The sequence below is a fragment of the Melanotaenia boesemani genome, chromosome 6 (assembly GCF_017639745.1).
Source record: "Melanotaenia boesemani isolate fMelBoe1 chromosome 6, fMelBoe1.pri, whole genome shotgun sequence".
Classification (NCBI taxonomy): domain Eukaryota; kingdom Metazoa; phylum Chordata; class Actinopteri; order Atheriniformes; family Melanotaeniidae; genus Melanotaenia; species Melanotaenia boesemani.
Genome location: NC_055687.1, coordinates 37307506 through 37325465, shown reverse-complemented (window position 1 = coordinate 37325465; position 17960 = coordinate 37307506). Strand labels below are relative to the sequence as shown.

The window sequence follows — 17960 nt, the reverse complement described above, 5'->3', positions numbered from 1 at the left end:
AATCAGAAGTATGGCTGCTCAACTTTCAATGTCTATTTATGGGCTAACCAAATCAGACGGACTAAAGTCAGCCCAAATTTCAACGTCTATTTATGGTCTGAATTTGGACCAAATCAGACGGACTAAACTCAGCCCAGATTTCAACGTCTATTTATGGTCTGAATTTGGACCAAATCAGACGGACTAAACTCAGCCCAAATTTCAATGTCTATTTATGGTCTGAATTTGGAATAAATCAGACGGACTAAACTCAGCCCAAATTTCAACGTCTATTTATGGTCTGAATTTGGAATAAATCAGACGGACTAAACTCAGCCCAGATTTCAACGTCTATTTATGGTCTGAATTTGGAATAAATCAGACGGACTAAACTCAGCCCAAATTTCAATGTCTATTTATGGTCTGAATTTGGACCAAATCAGACGGACTAAACTCAGCCCAGATTTCAACGTCTATTTATGGTCTGACTTTGGACCAAATCAGACGGACTAAACTCAGCCCAAATTTCAACGTCTATTTAGTGTCTGAATTTGGACCAAATCAGACGGACTAAACTCAGCCCAGATTTCAACGTCTATTTATGGTCTGACTTTGGACCAAATCAGACGGACTAAACTTAGCCCAAATTTCAATGTCTATTTATGGTCTAAATTTGGACCAAATCAGACGGACTAAACTCAGCCCCTTTTTCAACGTCTATTTATGGGCTAAATCATGGCCATGACGGACCAACCAGATTTAGCCCAAAAACCAACGTTGAAATGACGTCTAGTGTTGGGTGGGTTAGGACTCGACCATTTTAAGGTCAACCACTTGTTCTGAAATAACACACTCAAGTTTGTCATAACAAACCATGTTTTTGGAATAGTATTCAAGTTAGTGTATTCTGAAATGCTTCACATTTTGAAAGAAAATTTTAATAGCAAAACACATATTGTGATAGCATAGTTAAGTTTGGTTGATAAAAAAAGCTTTGGGTTCCTGGGGTTGAGCTTGATGCAGGGCCTTTAGTTTGGGCATTATAAGTTCTTCTGACTGGACAGAGGTCCAGTCTGCTCGTCCTCCAGGTCTTCCTCCGGACACCCGGCCCAAGCCTGTTCACCATCCCGGTCACCCTCCAGGGAGCCTACTCCAATCCTCTCTGCTTCCGGGTCGGCCTCCAGAGATCCTGGCCCATCTTCTTGGCCTCCTGGTCCACCCCCTGAACCAAGTTTGCTGTCTTCACGGCCTCTGTCTGACCTTTGTTTCTCAGATTATTCTGCTTGGGTCTGGTCCCTCCTCCAGGACTCCCTCCACCCATCCAGCTTTGGCCCTTTGTGTCTGAAAACTCAAATGAGGACATTTGCTCTAAAGGGATGACCATCCTCCAAGCTATACTCCCAGTGCTAGAGAGAAATAAAGTGGAGGCAGCTGTTGATGTGGTTCACCGTATAAGATGACACAAGGACCTGAATGGAGGGCAACCTACAACACCAGGACCAGCAATAATCTGATTCAGCCTGAGGAACACGAGGGATGTGATCTGGAGAGCGGCGAAGGATAATGCTACCTGAAAACACACCACCTTCGTCTCCAATCTGACAGCAGCGGACAAGTCACAGCGAGGACGGCTGTGGACAGTTGTGGATAAAGCAAGAAAGGAGAGCAAAGTCGCCTATTACGTTGGAAATCGCGCCTTTGTGGAGATAAAAGTTTTTGTTGACTGACTTTGATCAGCTTTCACCTCAAAATTATCTCTGCTCTGAACACTACCTTTAATCTTATGCAGGTATGTCTTCAGAAATATGTGTTTTGATAGTTACTGACTGTTAACACACTGGAAGAAGTCAGGTAAAAAAAATAAAATTATATATCTATATATATATATATATATATATATATATATATATATATACACACACACACACACACACACACACACACACACACATTTTGCTTTGCAGCATGTACAGTAGTTACAGACTGCAACTCAGTATTTTTAGTAGTGAGGAGTCTCTTATGAGAAACAAACTGCTTTATGTCAATTTCATTGTTCTCTTTTAATACCAGGGCTTTATGTAATATGTTAAAGAGGAAATCAGTTTTTTTGTATTGTGCTAGCAAGCGTCATGACTTTTATTTTGTTCAGGAAACTCACTCAAACGTTGAAGATGTAATTTTTGGAGCAGCCAGGGGGGTAAAGATGTTTGGTTCTCGCATGGAAATAACAAATCTGCAGGTGTAGCTGTTTTCACAGTAGAAAAGGATGGTGGATTTTTTGATTTTTGGTTGTTCAGTATATATTGTAATAAACAATACAATGCTGCCTTATTTCTAAAAATTTAAATGAAACTCAGTCAACAATCCTCAAAATTTCCCTCTGCAAAAGTAATTTGGGGCGGCGATTTTAGTACATTAAATGATACAATTGATAGATTTCCTCCAAAAACAAACAATTCAGTAAATGACTTGCAAAATATAAGTTTAAGACTTGATCTAACAGATATATGTTGAAAAAATAATCCTGATACAACAACATTTACTTGGAATAAATCCAGCTTTTCTCAGCAGTCCTGAATGGACTTCTGGCTGATATCTAATGATATGTGTGAAAAGGTTCAAGAAGCTGCTATTGATCTGATCACAAGGCCATTTCTATAAAACTGAATTTGAGTCATTTTTGTTCTAAAAGAATAACCAACAACTATTGGAATTAAACAAATGTCTGTTAGAAGATAAATATTTTACTAAGGAAGCAGGTGACGTTATTACAAAATTTTGGAGACAAGTGTGTAAATGGGAATGCTGGACTTAGCTGGTAAGTAATGAAATTAGGAATTTAGCTATACACATAGGAAAAACAAAAGCACAAACAAAACAAAAATATGAACATATTATCACAAGTATTCTGAATCTTTCTAAAAGGTTAGACCTTTCATCTCAAGAAATCACTGAATTATCAGAACTACAGATACAGTCAGACGATATCTGTGAAGAGAAAACTGGAGGTGATCTAGAATAAAGTGGATGGAACACAGAGAAATAAATTCTAAATACTTCTTCAGTCTAGAAAAAAGAAGAAATGTTGAAGATTAACAAACTTATCAACAACACAACAACTGATGATCCTTCAACTATTTCTAAACACATGGTGGAATTTTACACAAGTTTGTACTCGTCATCTAACCCAAATGTAGGAATTGTTCAAACTTTCCTAGACACAGTTTCTAATACAATTCATAAAGTAGAAAAGAAGTCTAAAAATACATTTAATATTACTGAAGTTAAAACAAGTATAGGAAATCTTCAGGAAATGATGGGCTCACAACTTGTTAATCATGAAAAATTCTTTTTAAAGTTGACTAAAAGTAGGATCTGTCATGGAATTTTATTGTCAAAGATCACACACTGAGTGAGAATCAAACAAAGTATTTAATTAAGAGCTGTACAGCAATGAGAGTCCCACAGTCAAAGAAGCTTTGGCTGTGCGAGTCTGAAGAGATACATTTGAGTCTGGTTTATATAAACTAGCATGAGCTGATCACATCAAGGTAAATCATTAGTCCTCTGTTTCAAAGGAATGCTAGGAGATTGGAAGGGGAAGTAAATGGAACTCACCCAGTTCTTATCTGGGTACAAGTCATCCTCCTTCCTCAATAAAACACAAGACAAGGTTTTGTAACAATACAAAGTGCATGTGTATAAAATTTTCCATTACAGATCCCAGGGTTTTTAATTAGAATCTTGGTCTATTGGTATTCACACGGACAATAAAAGTGAGATGGGGGAGTGTGACATCTATTCCCTTCCATGTGTCATCATCTTAAACACCCAAAGCTGTAAAAAAAAAAAAAAAAAACAGATGAATGCACAGGTTTTATTATTCCTTTGGAGAAGTACCCTGATTTAGATTGTAGGTCCAGAACATTCAGGACCATTGCTGATTCATGGCTGTATTTACCAATACCTAACATGCCCTTTCTGTAGTAATATTTCATGTTTTTATGATTTACTGTTGCAGATTCACTGTTAACAGCTGTCAAACAAAATGTCATGTTGAGGTGGAGGTAAGGAAGTGGACCAAAATGCAGGACTCAAAAGCAGGAGGCAGACAGAATGCAGGAATAAAGGTTTTAATCCAACACTGCAAAAAAACCTACAGAGACAAAAAAGCAGACATGACAGGGAAACACGATGGATGACCTGACAAAGGAAAACTGAAACCAAGCGATATAGCCATACACTGAGGAACTGATAGGGAACAGGTTAAACCAGGTGAAACACAATACACAAGGGGAATGAACTACAAAGTAGGAAACCAGACTGTCACATATCGTGTTATGTAAATGTGTTGTGACAGTAGAGGGCGCTACTGAACTGACCTGATGCTGAGACTATATAAGATAGTAGGCATAAAGAAGTCTTGATATATGATCGATTGACGACAATAACGTTGGGAGTGCAAGTTCATTTGTTCTGGAATGATGCCTCCTTATTTACAGAACAAAACATGGTACCAGGAGTGAAAGGCTGACGACTGTACCAAGAGGATAAGGCTGCGATTCGAGATGGAGACGCTGAGGCCATCGGAAGGACTGAAGCTTGTGGGTAATGTGGACGGCAACTGGCGATCTTTTAAGCAACAGTTCGAGCTGAAGGGTTAGGGTTACTTACTGTGTTGGGCCCTCACACCACTGAAGTCTTTAATATGTTTGAGTTCGACAGGCCGGGTGATAAACAAATGTATGAAAAGATGATGGAAAAGTTTGATGCACATTGTTCACCGCAGAAGAACACCGTCTATGAAAGTTATGTGTTCCGGTCGCATGTGCAACACCTGGAAGAGACTTTTGATGTCTTTGTCACAGACTTGAGCCTGAAGGCACAGTTTTTTTTTTTTTTTGTGGGTATGGTGTCATGTGAAGTCATCCAAGACTGCCCTACAGCATCCAGAGCCTCAAGGAACTCTGGGCGGACCACATCCACCCTCGGGGCCCTGCCACCGAGGAGCTTTTTAACCACCTCAGTGAGCCTGCTGATACCCATCAGCTGACTCCGGAATCCACAGGCCAAAAAGGCCCGATAGGACTCCTTCTCCAGCTTGACGGCATCTCTCACTGCTGGTGTCCACAAATGAGTTTGAGGATTTCCAACACCACAGGCACCGATGACCTTGCGACCACAGCTACGGCTGGCCGCCTCAACAATAGAGGCATGAAACACAGCAAACTGGAATCAGATGTCATCTGCATGTCATTCAGCTCTGCAGAGGCCTGGTAACGAGCCAGTCATTTACTTCAGGTGTGAAGGGTTGCATTTAAAAGTTGCAGGATGGTAGATCTCGAGGACTGGACTTGGGCACCCCTGGCCTAGAGTGGCCTGGTGCCAAGTGCACATGTGGACACTCTTATGCCTGAACAAGGTGTTCATTATGGACAATCCATGACGAGCACAGAAGTCCAGCAACAAAACACCACTCGGATTCAGATCAGGGGGGCCGTTCCTCCCAATCACGCCCCTCCAGCTCTCGCTGTCAATGCCCACGTGGGCATTAAAGTCCCCCAGCAGAACAAGGGAGTCCCCGGAAGGAGTGTTCCCCAACACCCCTTCCAAGGACTCCAAAAAGTGTGGGTACTTGGAACTGCGGTTTAGTACATAAGCACAAACAACAGTCAGGACCCGTCCCCCCACTTGAAGGTGGAGGGAGGCTACCCTTTTGTCAATCAATCAATCAATCAATCAACCTTTATTTATATAGCACCTTCTCATACCCCAGGGTACCCAAAGTGCTGTACAGATAAAATTACAACAAATAAAACATCAAATCATAATAAAACAAGCAGTTTAAAACAGTAAAATAACAGATAAAAATATAATTAAATTAAAAGACCTAGCCTAATGATCCTGCTCTCTAGGGTTAAAAGCCAAAGTAAAGAGGTAAGTTTTCAAAAGACATTTAAAATTGTTCAGATCTTTGGCAGACCTCACAGAGAGAGGAAGTCCATTCCAAAGTTTTGGAAGTTTGTCCACCAAGGTGAAGCCTAGTGACTATGCCCATACCTGCTCGGTGCCTCTCACCGGGAGCAACACCAGAATGGAAGAGGGTCAACCCTCTCAAGGACAGTGGTTCCAAAGCCCAAGCCATGCGTCGAGGTGAGTCCAACTATATCTATCCGGAACCGCTCACTGACCCATATGGCCCGTCCTGCAGGTGAGATATTATTATTATTGTTATTATTATTATTATTATTATTATAATACTTCTTTGCTCTGGCATTTGAACAAAACTGAGCTTGACATTCGCATGTTTTATTTAATTTTATTTTAGTTTTATTCTACTTTTTAATTCTGATTTTGTTGTTTTTATAATTTTATCTTTTTTTTAAATCAAATTTATTTCTGTTTTTATTTTCATTGGTTTTTATTGTTTATTGTATAGTGCTCTTTTTTCAACTGTGGAGTGTTTGTTGCTCTTTTGTTCAGCACTTTGGGCAACTGCTGTTGCAGAAAATGTGCTATATAAATAAACTTGAATTATTATTATTATTATTATTATTATTATTAGTAATAATAATAATAATAATAATAATATGGTTGTAATGTACTTTGTAAACCAAAGGTGAAACAGACAAATAGGGAATTTACAATCTAATCAAATGTATAAATGAATAATGGATTCAAGTTAGAAAATACTTTCCTAACAACTTCAGATAGCAACCAACAACATTGTTAAGGAAAGTTACATAATTATAATCACAGAATTCTGGCTTCACTCTCCCATCCAGGACTCGGCTATGGAGCTAGCTGGCCATGTAGCCTGTCAACAGGAGAGAACTAAGGACTCCGGTAAGAGCAGAGAAGGGTGGGTGTACATGTACATAAACAGCTGGTGTACTGTCCTCAAATTAAATGGCCTATAAGGATCTGCACAATGACTCATTAGTTTAAGTCAGGTGTGTTGGAGCAGGGAAAACTGTGGTTCTCGAGGACCAATGTTGGCCACCCCGGACTATACAATGCTGCCACCCTGTGGCCAAACAAAACAGATACTTAAAAATGGCTCCTATAGACATCATCAATTCAGGACGCCAAAACAAAACTATGGATTTTTCAGATTAATTCACTTTGGGACCCGCTTTCAAAAATGAGTGTTTGTAAGCTTCCAAAATGCTGCTTCTATGAGGCAAAATGTCCAAAAACTGAACATTTTTATGGCTTTACCTAAAATCGTCCCAATGTGGACACGGCCTAAGCTGCTTTTGCTCCTTCCTTTTCTCTTACTGCTGAAACTGTGTTTTCACTTTCAGTCACTTTCAGGCATTTAGAGAGCCAGTGTTTTAGCATTAATTTTATTTATTTAATTTTGATTTATTTTTCTGTGCCTTTCTTCGACATGTAGCCAGGTCAGGTTTGCAGAAAATATTTTCAAAATGATTTTAGTCTAAATAGTAAGCTGCTAGGCCAATTTCTACGAAAAGCATCTCTACAAACTTTCTTTGGCTGTACTGAGCCACAGATTAGTTGAGGACAAATTTACAATTATTTTAAAACTGAAGACAGTTTGATATTTCTTCAGTTGCAGTTTTGTGATGAAGTGGAGCGAAAACATCCAGCTTTGGGAAAGAAGTGACTGCATCTGCATTGTGCCCTATAAGTGCTTCACCTGCCTCAAGAGAAATCGCTGCCATACCAGGTCTACCTAAAGGCAAGAGAGGAGGCTCTCCCCGAAGATTTACCAGGCGTTAACAGGTGCATGTTAAATTGTATCGCCCATACCAGTGAACCAACATTTTGTCAACATAACCTTCTTGCTGTCTTCAACCTTTGAAATGCACAGTTAAAAATTTTGCACATTAAAATATCGTTTAGATCTTAAATGTACTGTATCTCTTGCAGGTATTGACTCTGGAGCAGCCCTTTATATTTCTCCCTTACGTCTATAAGAAGAACATCAACCTTTTTATCACGCTTGGAGACTTTAATGAAGAAATGTGGTGTTTTCTTATTGATTGTATGACTGAAATTGTGCAATTATTAGGATCTCAACAACTGTGAAAATTTTTAAATCTCGTTTAAAGACGTTTTATTTTTATTCTCTTGCTTTTAAACCAGACAGAGTTTTGACATTTTGGTTGATTATTTGTTTAATTCTTTTGTTTTCATAATCTATTTCTTTTTTATTCTATATTAATATTTATTATTCATGCCAACACAATTTTTTTCTATTTTATCACTCTTAGTTGTACAGCACTTTGATCAACAAATGTGGTTTTTAAATGTGCTTATAAATAAGAGAAGAGAAGAGAAGAGAAGAGAATCCTTTATTTGTCCCTCAGTAGGGAAACTTCGGTGCTACAGCAGCAAAGCTAATAAGTAAATAAAGTTGACTTGACATAACTGCTGAAACTTTGTTGAACACTGAACCAATTGTGAGCTATAGACATCAGTTTAAACAGTGCTGGGAGTTTTTTTCTGAACAGAATATTCTGGGTGATTTTATCCTTTGTAACTACAGAGAGCCCTAACAGTCAGAGCCTCTAATGTGGATTTCAGTAATAAAACTATCCAACGTGAATCTAAAGTAACACTCAACAGTGTAAAGTACACAGTCTCATATATTTGTAATAGATGTTCTGCATTCAGAAGAAGTCCCACTTTTCTGGAAGATCAAGTGCATCTTAGACATAGACATCATGTGGATTCTTTTATGGTACCACTTGATGGTACCACCCCAAAGACAAGACATTGTACCCCCTAAAAGGTACAAACTGGTACTTTTTATATCTGAGAGTGCAATAATACCAACCCCCTCAATGAGCCGCCACTAATCCTAGACTGCACCTCCCCACCACCATATGCTGGCGGTGCCGCTACACTCTCCCTTCTTGCTGTGGATATTAGAATCAAAAGGAAATGCCCCTAATTATACCGAATTTCAAGATTAAATAACATCGAAACGGATGAGTTAGAAAAAAATTCATTTTTATCCAGGCTTTAAACATATTTATTTCTGCTTTGAAGTTGGTCTTTTTAACATGGGAGTCCAAGAGGATTTGCTCTGGTTTTGAGCCCCTAGTGGATGAGGGGGCAACTGCAATTTTTTGCATTTCAGCATAGGCTTCACATTTTACTACCGGAAGTTGCTGCTTGCACACACACCACAGCACCTTCCCCTACGATCCCCCCCACCTCCTCAGACCCCTTCAACCTATGAAACGATATAAAGGATTATGGTTTAATGTGGTACGAGGAGCCAGCTGATAGAAATTGTGTCAGTGATTACTTAAGTTTACTGTAAATGAATAATGCAACTGAATAATGTTATGCTGAGGCAGCTCAGCTAAACTAGTTTACCTTGTACACATAGGCCACCGTCCACATCTGTCTACATCTGTCCTTCCGGTTCAGAAACAGCTGTGACTGAGGAAGATTATAGCTGGTGAGGAAAATGTTTAGACTTCATCAGGCTGTCGTGTGTTTATCTGGTTGTAAATTCTGGTTGTAAATGATGTGATTGCTGCATTTTATGCTTGTTGGCTTCAGTTGAATTTTTTCTTTTCTAATGTTAGTGGAATCCCATCAGGTGAAGCTGCTGTTGACCTCTTCTTGTTTTTACTGTTGCAGCAAATATTGATGTTAACAAATTATATTTATGTTAAATCGGCATCTAGATAATTTGCTGACAAAATGACACAGTGGTGTTTCAGATTACCATGAGATCATGAGATGAATGGTGGGGTCCTGTGATGGTTGTATCCAGTCTTTTGGTGAGAGTTGGAGAGAGAAATCCTGGTCTGGTAGCTTCTAGCTGTGTGTGGACAACATCTGTCTGTATTGAATATTAAGCTTTGCTGATTAATTAGGGATCTGAGGATTCTGAGGAATCCTTCTATATAAAAATATTCGTTGTCTTTGCGCATGCAGAGGCGCCTGCAATGCGATCAAAGTTTCAGTGGTGGGTCGGATGTCTGGTGGGAGAAAGCATTGTGTCCTTCATGTTTTTGCTCTACAGCATCTGAAACACTTAAATATCCTTGAAAAAAATTTGCCAATCGACTTGAAAAACTTACCATTGCATTTTATTTCAGGACAGTACCGTGTATTTGTGTTCACAAAATAGAATAAATTGTCTGCGTTCTGTGTAGGACTAGATTCCTGACAGAGGCCAGCTGTTCTGTGCCATCTGTTTAAACCAGTATCTGTCTGGATGTGGACAGCCTCTCCGGGCTTTAAGTCTGATGATGAACTTGTACGTTCTGTATACTTGAGTGCCGTCATTTTAACCTGGGAATTCCTTATGGCTGAATGTGGTGATGTGTACCATAAGTAACTAGATTCAGGACGTAAGTAATTCTTAGTGATAAAGCCATGCTGCAGGGCCTCATGTGGGGTTATACGTTTCTTTGGATCCACCTCCAGCATCTTCTTGAGGAGGTCAATAAAAGCCAAGTTGTCCCTAGGGCCATCATCTATCTGGCGCAACCTTAGCAGGTCATCAAGGGATCCTACCCAATTACAAATGCTTTTATAATTCCTTCCATGCCTTTCCACGCCAGCATAGTATTCCAGTGGTGACTTTAGCCGCCAGACAAAACCAGTAGAGTCATGGGTGAAGGTAAAATATTTCTTTGCATGACATCCATTCTTGATTAAATCCATCTTGGGCATCCCCTGCAGGTGTACGATGCTTCTCATGGTTTCATATACAGAATGTCTAGAATACAGCTGACGACCAATAAACAGTTCTGCCAAAACACAGCCAAGAGACCACATATCAATACCTTCATCCAGTGGCAGGCCTAAAATGACCTCTGGAGACCTGTAACCACGAGCCTGACGTTTAGCTCCCACCGTCAGCTCGGATTTCATAGCAGCTAGACCAAAATCAATCAGTTTCAATTTAAAAGGCTGTAATTGTTGGTTCACAAGCATAATGTTGTCTGGCTTGATGTCTGTATGAATAATTCCCCTGCTTTTCAATGCATTCAAAGCCACCAGCATCTGCTCAGCAATAAATCTGATCTCATAGACGGGCAGCAGCTTGAATTTCCTATCACACATAAAATCATGTAAGCTTTGGTCCAGTAATTCAAAAGCAAAGCAAATTTTATGGTTGTATCTGAAGCATTCGTAAAACTTGACCAAATTGTTCCTATCAGGGTCCAGTTGTCTGATTTTCTCTAACATTCTATACTCTTGTTCCGCTACATGGCGATACGCATCCTTCACAATTTTCACTGCTACAACTTCTTGGGTGTCCATTTTTGTGCAGCTAAACACATCTCCAAAAATTCCTGAATTCTGGGGTTCCTCGATCCGATAACCGCCGTGTGTAGTAGGAATGATTACTGCCATTTTCTCTGAAGATTTCCTCGTTTCTCCCGCTTCCTTCTTCATTTAGCAGAATCCGTTTACAGCCAGAAAAGAATGCCTGGTTGAATGTTCCTCTTATATACACCTTATAGGTCATCTGTCCTTTGATGCGAAAGGATGACGTGTGTGACGTCATGAATTGCCATGGCATCGCCACGCCACGCCCATCGCACACCCCTCCCCTTGACACACAGCCGCGCGTGCGCACACACATACCTAACTAGTCTACTGTGAGGGTCCAGCAGGCAAAATCCTCCGGACTCCTACGGCAAGCCGTTTAACTTAATTTAATAGCTAAACGTGGCTATCCAGAACTAACATTATAGATATGCATAATGTAATTTTGACTATTCGTAATTATATTATAACTTGTAAGAATTTTAATTAAAGATATCTACAATTTCATTCTGACTAGTCAAAAATAAATTACAGATATCTGTAATTCATTTTTAACTAGGCGGAATTAAAATTCAAGATATCTCAAATGTAATTATGACTAGTCAGACTTGTGCAAGACCTTGATCATGCGTGCGCGTGAAGGAGGGGCAGCAGAAATGGCGGTTGCTGTTGTGGACAAGTGTAACAGGTGTGCTAAAATACTATACATTTTACTAAAAATCCCTCTTATATGTCTGTATATGCTTTGTTCAGTATTATGTTAATTATTTTTCAGTAAAGCACCTATTTTATTGGTGAGCTTTTATTTGTATGTTTGATCCCGGTTTCCTTTGGTGACGTCACTTCCTGTTCGCGCTCCGCTCCTCAGTGTGCTAGCAGCCCCGCTGAGGAGAGGTGAGTCTGAGAAGTGCTCCAGCATATATAACGTGGGAAATGTTGAAATATGATTTAAAACTCTTCCAGTCAGTCTCATACCTGGTTTTATGGTTATACTGTATGTACTGTATGGATGCAGTACAGAACTCTTATTAAGACGTGTTTTGTACAAGAGGTTTTGTTTACATTTTGTTATGGACATGAAGTAACGTGTACTATCATACGATACAAGGAAAGTTTAAGCTATCATGGACCAATGTTGGGAATATACAAAACCTACTGAAATATTCTGGGTCATAGCTGGATAACTACTGTCTTTCTCCGGGTGGGAATTATATTTCGTTTCAAAATCTTTAATTTAGCTGACAAAGGTCTTAATTTTTCTTTCGTTCTTTTGTTTGACGTTGTGAAGTTACGTAACGTCTACTGATGCATATATTTTGGTGTAATTTATCATAACGCTGAACCCTCAGTCCTCCTGCTCCTGCACACACACACACACACACACACACACACAGAGACATGCATTGCTGAGTGTTTCTTTGCTATATTTGTTCAACTGATCAATTTATTTACTCATTTAACATACCAAGTATTCAGTCAGAGCCTTCTTTTTGTTTAACACAAAATACACCTCCATCACTACCTCCTCCTCCTCCATCCCTGCTGTGTCCCTGCTTCACCTGCAACGTGGGGTGACAGACTTGATGTACCAGGGTTGGTAGGATCCTACTCCAGTGATACTGGGCCTGGCGCACTCATTCAGAACCTTAACCCAAGTGAGGAGCAGCATCTCCCTGGTCACCGTCTAAATATACTTTGGAGCAGCCAACTCTCCCTCCTCCTCTTTGGGGAGGCGGGTGTTCAATGTCTGCTAGGTTTAGTTGTAGGATTGGTTTTATTTAATACAGTGGTTTTCAGTTAAATTATCTCAGTAGAATATGTGATAAATACTTTATAGTAATATTAAAATATTTTCCCTTTTGTTTCAGGACGGCGAGGGCGACCAGTGATTCATGTAACCAGGGACCAAATTAATTTTCTTTTGAAGCAAGGCCATACAGTGAAAAGGGTGGCAAAAGTTTTGGGGTGTTCTTCTTCATTTTTGTATAAGAGGTCAAAATTGCTTGATATACCAGTGAGGAGCAGATTTTCTGTGATTGATGATGAAGAACTTGAACGTCATGTAAGACAACTTCAAGACGAGTGTCCAAACTCAGGATATGAGGTAGTTGATGCTTTACTGTATTCCAAAGTTTTATAGCATAAAATCATAAAATTGTATATTTATTTTAGTAATGGATATTATTAAAATTTCAGATGAGAGCCTTGTGTGCAGATGGACTGCTGGTTCAACGATGTTGGGTGTGTGAGATGTTGGCTCAGATAAACCCAGCAGCTACTGCTAGGAGATGGAGCAGCACTGTGGCAAGATGAGTGTATCATGCACCTTACCCCAACACAAGGTGAATTCATCATAGTAAAACTGTTGGTTAACCACAGTCTGTGACCTCTGTGCTGTAATGTAGTCACAGCTAGTCAGGTAGTCAACATTTGGTCATGAGGCCAACAAATCAGCCAGCAAATATAAAACAGACTATGGCTGTGTCCGAGTATCCACACTACCTCCTAACTCCTCATTCACTACATGGAGCTGTATTATACAGCACGCTATATAGTGTTGGCGATTTGGACACGATTTGCTTCTCACCACAGATCATGTGACTACCAGCTGTCACCACAGCAATCAAAAAGCATCATTCCAAATCCGATCCAAACTCTTGTGTGAAAATATTTTATTTCTTTAAATAGTATTTTATTCTTTCTTTGCTGCATATCTGTTCAAGATTCAAGATTCTTTATTTGTCATTATACAAGTGCAGGACACAAGTACAACGAAATGTATTCCAGTACAACCCGTCCGAGAGTAGACAGCAACAACATGTAGACACAAACAGGATCAGGCAGCCTGAGGCAGCAGCCACAGCGCGGCGCGCCTGTATTAGTATTAGATATAGATGGAAAAGATAACATGAGGCTAGAGGAAAAAGGCATCTCCACGCTGGGCCTAAGGGCCAAGTGTTGAGATACAAAAAAACACACCTCAGTACATGAAAGCACATAATTCAGACATTCACAACTGTAAGAGCCATTTTTAATGTTGTTAATTTGCCCAGTAGGTGGCGCTAGTTAATTGATAGCACCATGTAGGTAGGAGCTGTCTATCAGGTGACAGGTGTTGCTGTACGGAGGGAGCAAACGAGTTTTTGACCGTTGTCACTTTCACTGCTTGTATTGTTTGACGTGATGACTGGAATTTACGTTGGAGGTGGATCTGTACTGTGGATTATTGCCAAGAAAACGACGACTCGTTTGGATGAGTAATAAATCTTAAGCAAAGAAAAATGATGAAGTTTGGATATGTTTTCATTCGTCAGTCACACAACGGAAGACAGTGACACGGCGAGCGCGTCAGTGCCCGGGCAAACAGCGCCTCAGTGGCTTTAAGCGTAGATTTAGCTGCTATACACAACATAAGAAACACCTGGCAGGAGGGGAGCGGGGTCTCCCATCGCAGCTGAACATGAGCGCATCCAGTCGACCCGCCGCCCGGGAGGGGAGGAGGGGGGGGGTCAACCAAGGCAGTGAAAATCTTGGTGGAGGTGTGTCTGTGGTGGTGTATGTGAGTGTGGTGCATGTGTGTGTGCAGTAAGTGAGCCTGTGAACTTTCTCCAGTCTCTGCCACCTGATGATAGTGGGGTGTCCCTGGGAGCTGATCCAGGTTCAATAAAACAGTAATAAATTCATGTTCTTTAGCCTGTCGCCGATCAATTTGCTCGCCGCCGCCTCGCGTCATTTTGAGCTCTTACCACAATGCATTGTGGTCTATATTGACTTGTCTAGTGACCATTGATGCTCACTACTTTTCAAGTTGCATTGTGGGTAATCTTGAGTGCACTACTTTTTTCTCTCTGGACATTCAGACACCCATAGAAAATTGAGTGACCACTAAATAGGGCACTATTTAAGGAATAGTGAGGACATTCGGACATAGCCCATCTCTTCCTTAATGTCATTTTAATCAGTCTCAAGAAAACTAACAAAGATCCAGCTCCAGTATAAGTCATAAAATATATTATTTAGGAAGCCTGTTTAAGAATTTGAATACTGTTTTACTGTTTTTTCTCCCAATTTTGGTTTACATGAGCAGTGCTGCCATTCTTGGACAAACACATTTTTCTTATTACTTACGATAGCAGTGCTGTTTATAGTATAACTGTGGTGATTTGGGAAATCATGGGGACAACACAGCAGCAGTGTCCCGACTTCTCACACAGGCTACCTAATGATAGCTTTTAAAATAATCTCTCAGCTTAAAAACTGTGTATCCACAGATTACATATGGAGCACCACAGAATTAGGCTTTCATTGAAGCTGAGGTTTGATATTTTATGTGACGACTTGAAAACCCACAAAAAGTCACCGAGCCTCAGAGTTTGGGCCTTTCCTCTTTGTCTGATGAACCATTAAATTTGCTGAGATCCAACTGAGACGTTTTATAACTTTATTACATAAAAAGGTAAACTAACTTAATACAACATGCACTAACTCAATTTGAAAGCAAAGAAAATAAATCACAGCACTTGACTAGCAACAGAAAATACAGCGATCCACTCACCCTGTCTACCAGAGAACCACCACCCTTGTGACCAACCTAAACCATAAAATCACTGTGATTCACACTAATGCAGAAACAAACAAAACCAAAAAAACAAACAAACAAACAAACAAAAAAACAAACAAACCAAAAAAAAACAACACATTTACTTTACCAAACATTTATGGCCCCAACACTTTCTATTCACTGAGTGATTTTTCCCTCATGATTCTCTACAGCCTTAACAAATGGACCTATGCAGTGATCATCTTTGTTGGCTAACATCTGTTTAACTGGACACTAAAGTGTTAACATGTATGACCCTGATGACCTGTTTCATCTGTCTTCATTATGTAGGCAGCAACTCAGCTCTTTCTTGTGGTAGACTATTAGAAATGGCAGTGATGACATTTAACACTGCGTTGTAACTGTTTGATGTCCTTTTTAAATATGTTGTTTCACACTTTAACTTGTTACTTGTTTATTAAGTGTTTGTTCTTTGTATTTATCATTGTAGATGGTTCATGGTGGCACAGACGGACTCTCGGCTGATCACTTACCTGAATTACAGCACAGACAGCCACCACTGTGCTGTCTCACTTCCTTAAAGCCACTTGTCTATATGGACTACCATCCAGAGTCTGATCAGATTATGGTGGTGAGCACTTACAGGTGGCCCTACTCATGAATCCTGTGCAGGGCATTGAGTGTCGGAGTTTCATAACAGGGGAATCAGTCCACAACCAAAGAATTGAACGTGTTTGGAGGATGTGTTCTTGCATGTGTTGTAATCTTTGTACAGCACATTCTACACTCTTGAGGATTCACAGCTTCTTGACCCACAAACTTTCTCTCCACCTAATTTTTCTCCCCGAGATTCAGAAAAGCCTTGAGCGCTTCAGGGAGGCCTGGAACAACCATGCTTTGCGCACAGAAATCAACCGAACACTCAAATCTGGACGGCAGGCATGCTGTCAAATATGGAAAGGGACAGAGCCCAAAATGTGGAGGTGGTTCTGGCACAGCGTGGAACTAAAGTCTTTACCAACGACTGATGATGATCTCCCAGCTTTAAATGTAGAGTCAGCCAGCAGCAGCAGGATCTATCTCTCATGCCACTGATGAACAATGCTGTGTTATAGCTCTATTGTTTCTCGTTTTTTTTATTTCTTTTTATTTATTTAAAATCACAGAGACATAAGATGTTGTATTATTGTGTGGTGCAGCCTACTTGTTCATTGTCTTGCAAATACAAGATATTTTTCTACTGTATTGTAAAGTTTAGACATCTGTTCCCACTGGGATCCTAGTTAATGGTGTTGACTAGTTACACGTGACACTTGTCTAATGAAGGTATAAAACAAACATTGATTTGAGGATTTTTTTCATCACATTTTAGGGTGGAAAGAGAAATAGTTTGTTTTGATTCATGTGATGTAACCCTGTGTGGTATTTGCTTCCACGTCATGGAACCTGGTGGAATATTGATGTTATTGATGTAAATACATGATACTGAGATGTTTTGGGGTCTCTATGATTCAGTTTCAAAATTGCTGATAACGTTGTACTTTCATTTATATATTTTTGAAGATTAATTGTGTATAATTTTCATTGTTTGAAGAATAATTATTATACTTACTTTGTTTGTGCTTTAACTTTTAAATTGCTGAGTCTTTAACTTTTCTGTGTCAGAGTCAAATTTATTAAAGAAACTGAACTGAAATCAGAAAATTTGGACTTTTCTTCTTATAAAAATGACTCCAAACAGTTAATTCATTCATTAATGTGTCACAATGTTGTCACTTTTCACTCTTAATCATTTTCTCCACTAAATGATCAGTTTGGTCCATAAAATGTCAGAAAATGTTGAAAAAGGTTGATCTGCATTTCCCAAAGTCCAAGATGACCTCCTCAAACATCTCATCTAGTCTATAACTCAAAGATAAGCTGTTTACTGTCAGAGTAAAGAAACTAGAAAATATTAACTTTTAAGAAGCCTGAAATCAGAGAAAAATGCCTTTTTTTAAATGACTCAACCCAATTAAGCACTTATAAAAATAGTTGGAGATTTAATAATTAATATCTGCTTAATTGATTAATTGCATAATAGGATGCAAAGTCTACTTTCAGTCAGGTGACACATTGAAGCATGAAAATTTGTTTTATTTGTCACCCT

At 39.5% G+C, this 17960-nt stretch overlaps 1 long non-coding RNA gene across 1 annotated transcript; it reads left to right on the top strand.

Moving 5' to 3' along the window:
• The first annotated feature begins 12112 nt into the window (after positions 1–12112).
• Positions 12113–17501, top strand: LOC121641940. Its single transcript, XR_006010819.1, has 4 exons — positions 12113–12144; positions 13119–13354; positions 13447–13592; positions 16302–17501. It is a non-coding gene; the product is annotated as an uncharacterized LOC121641940 (long non-coding RNA).
• The last annotated feature ends 459 nt before the right edge of the window (positions 17502–17960 follow it).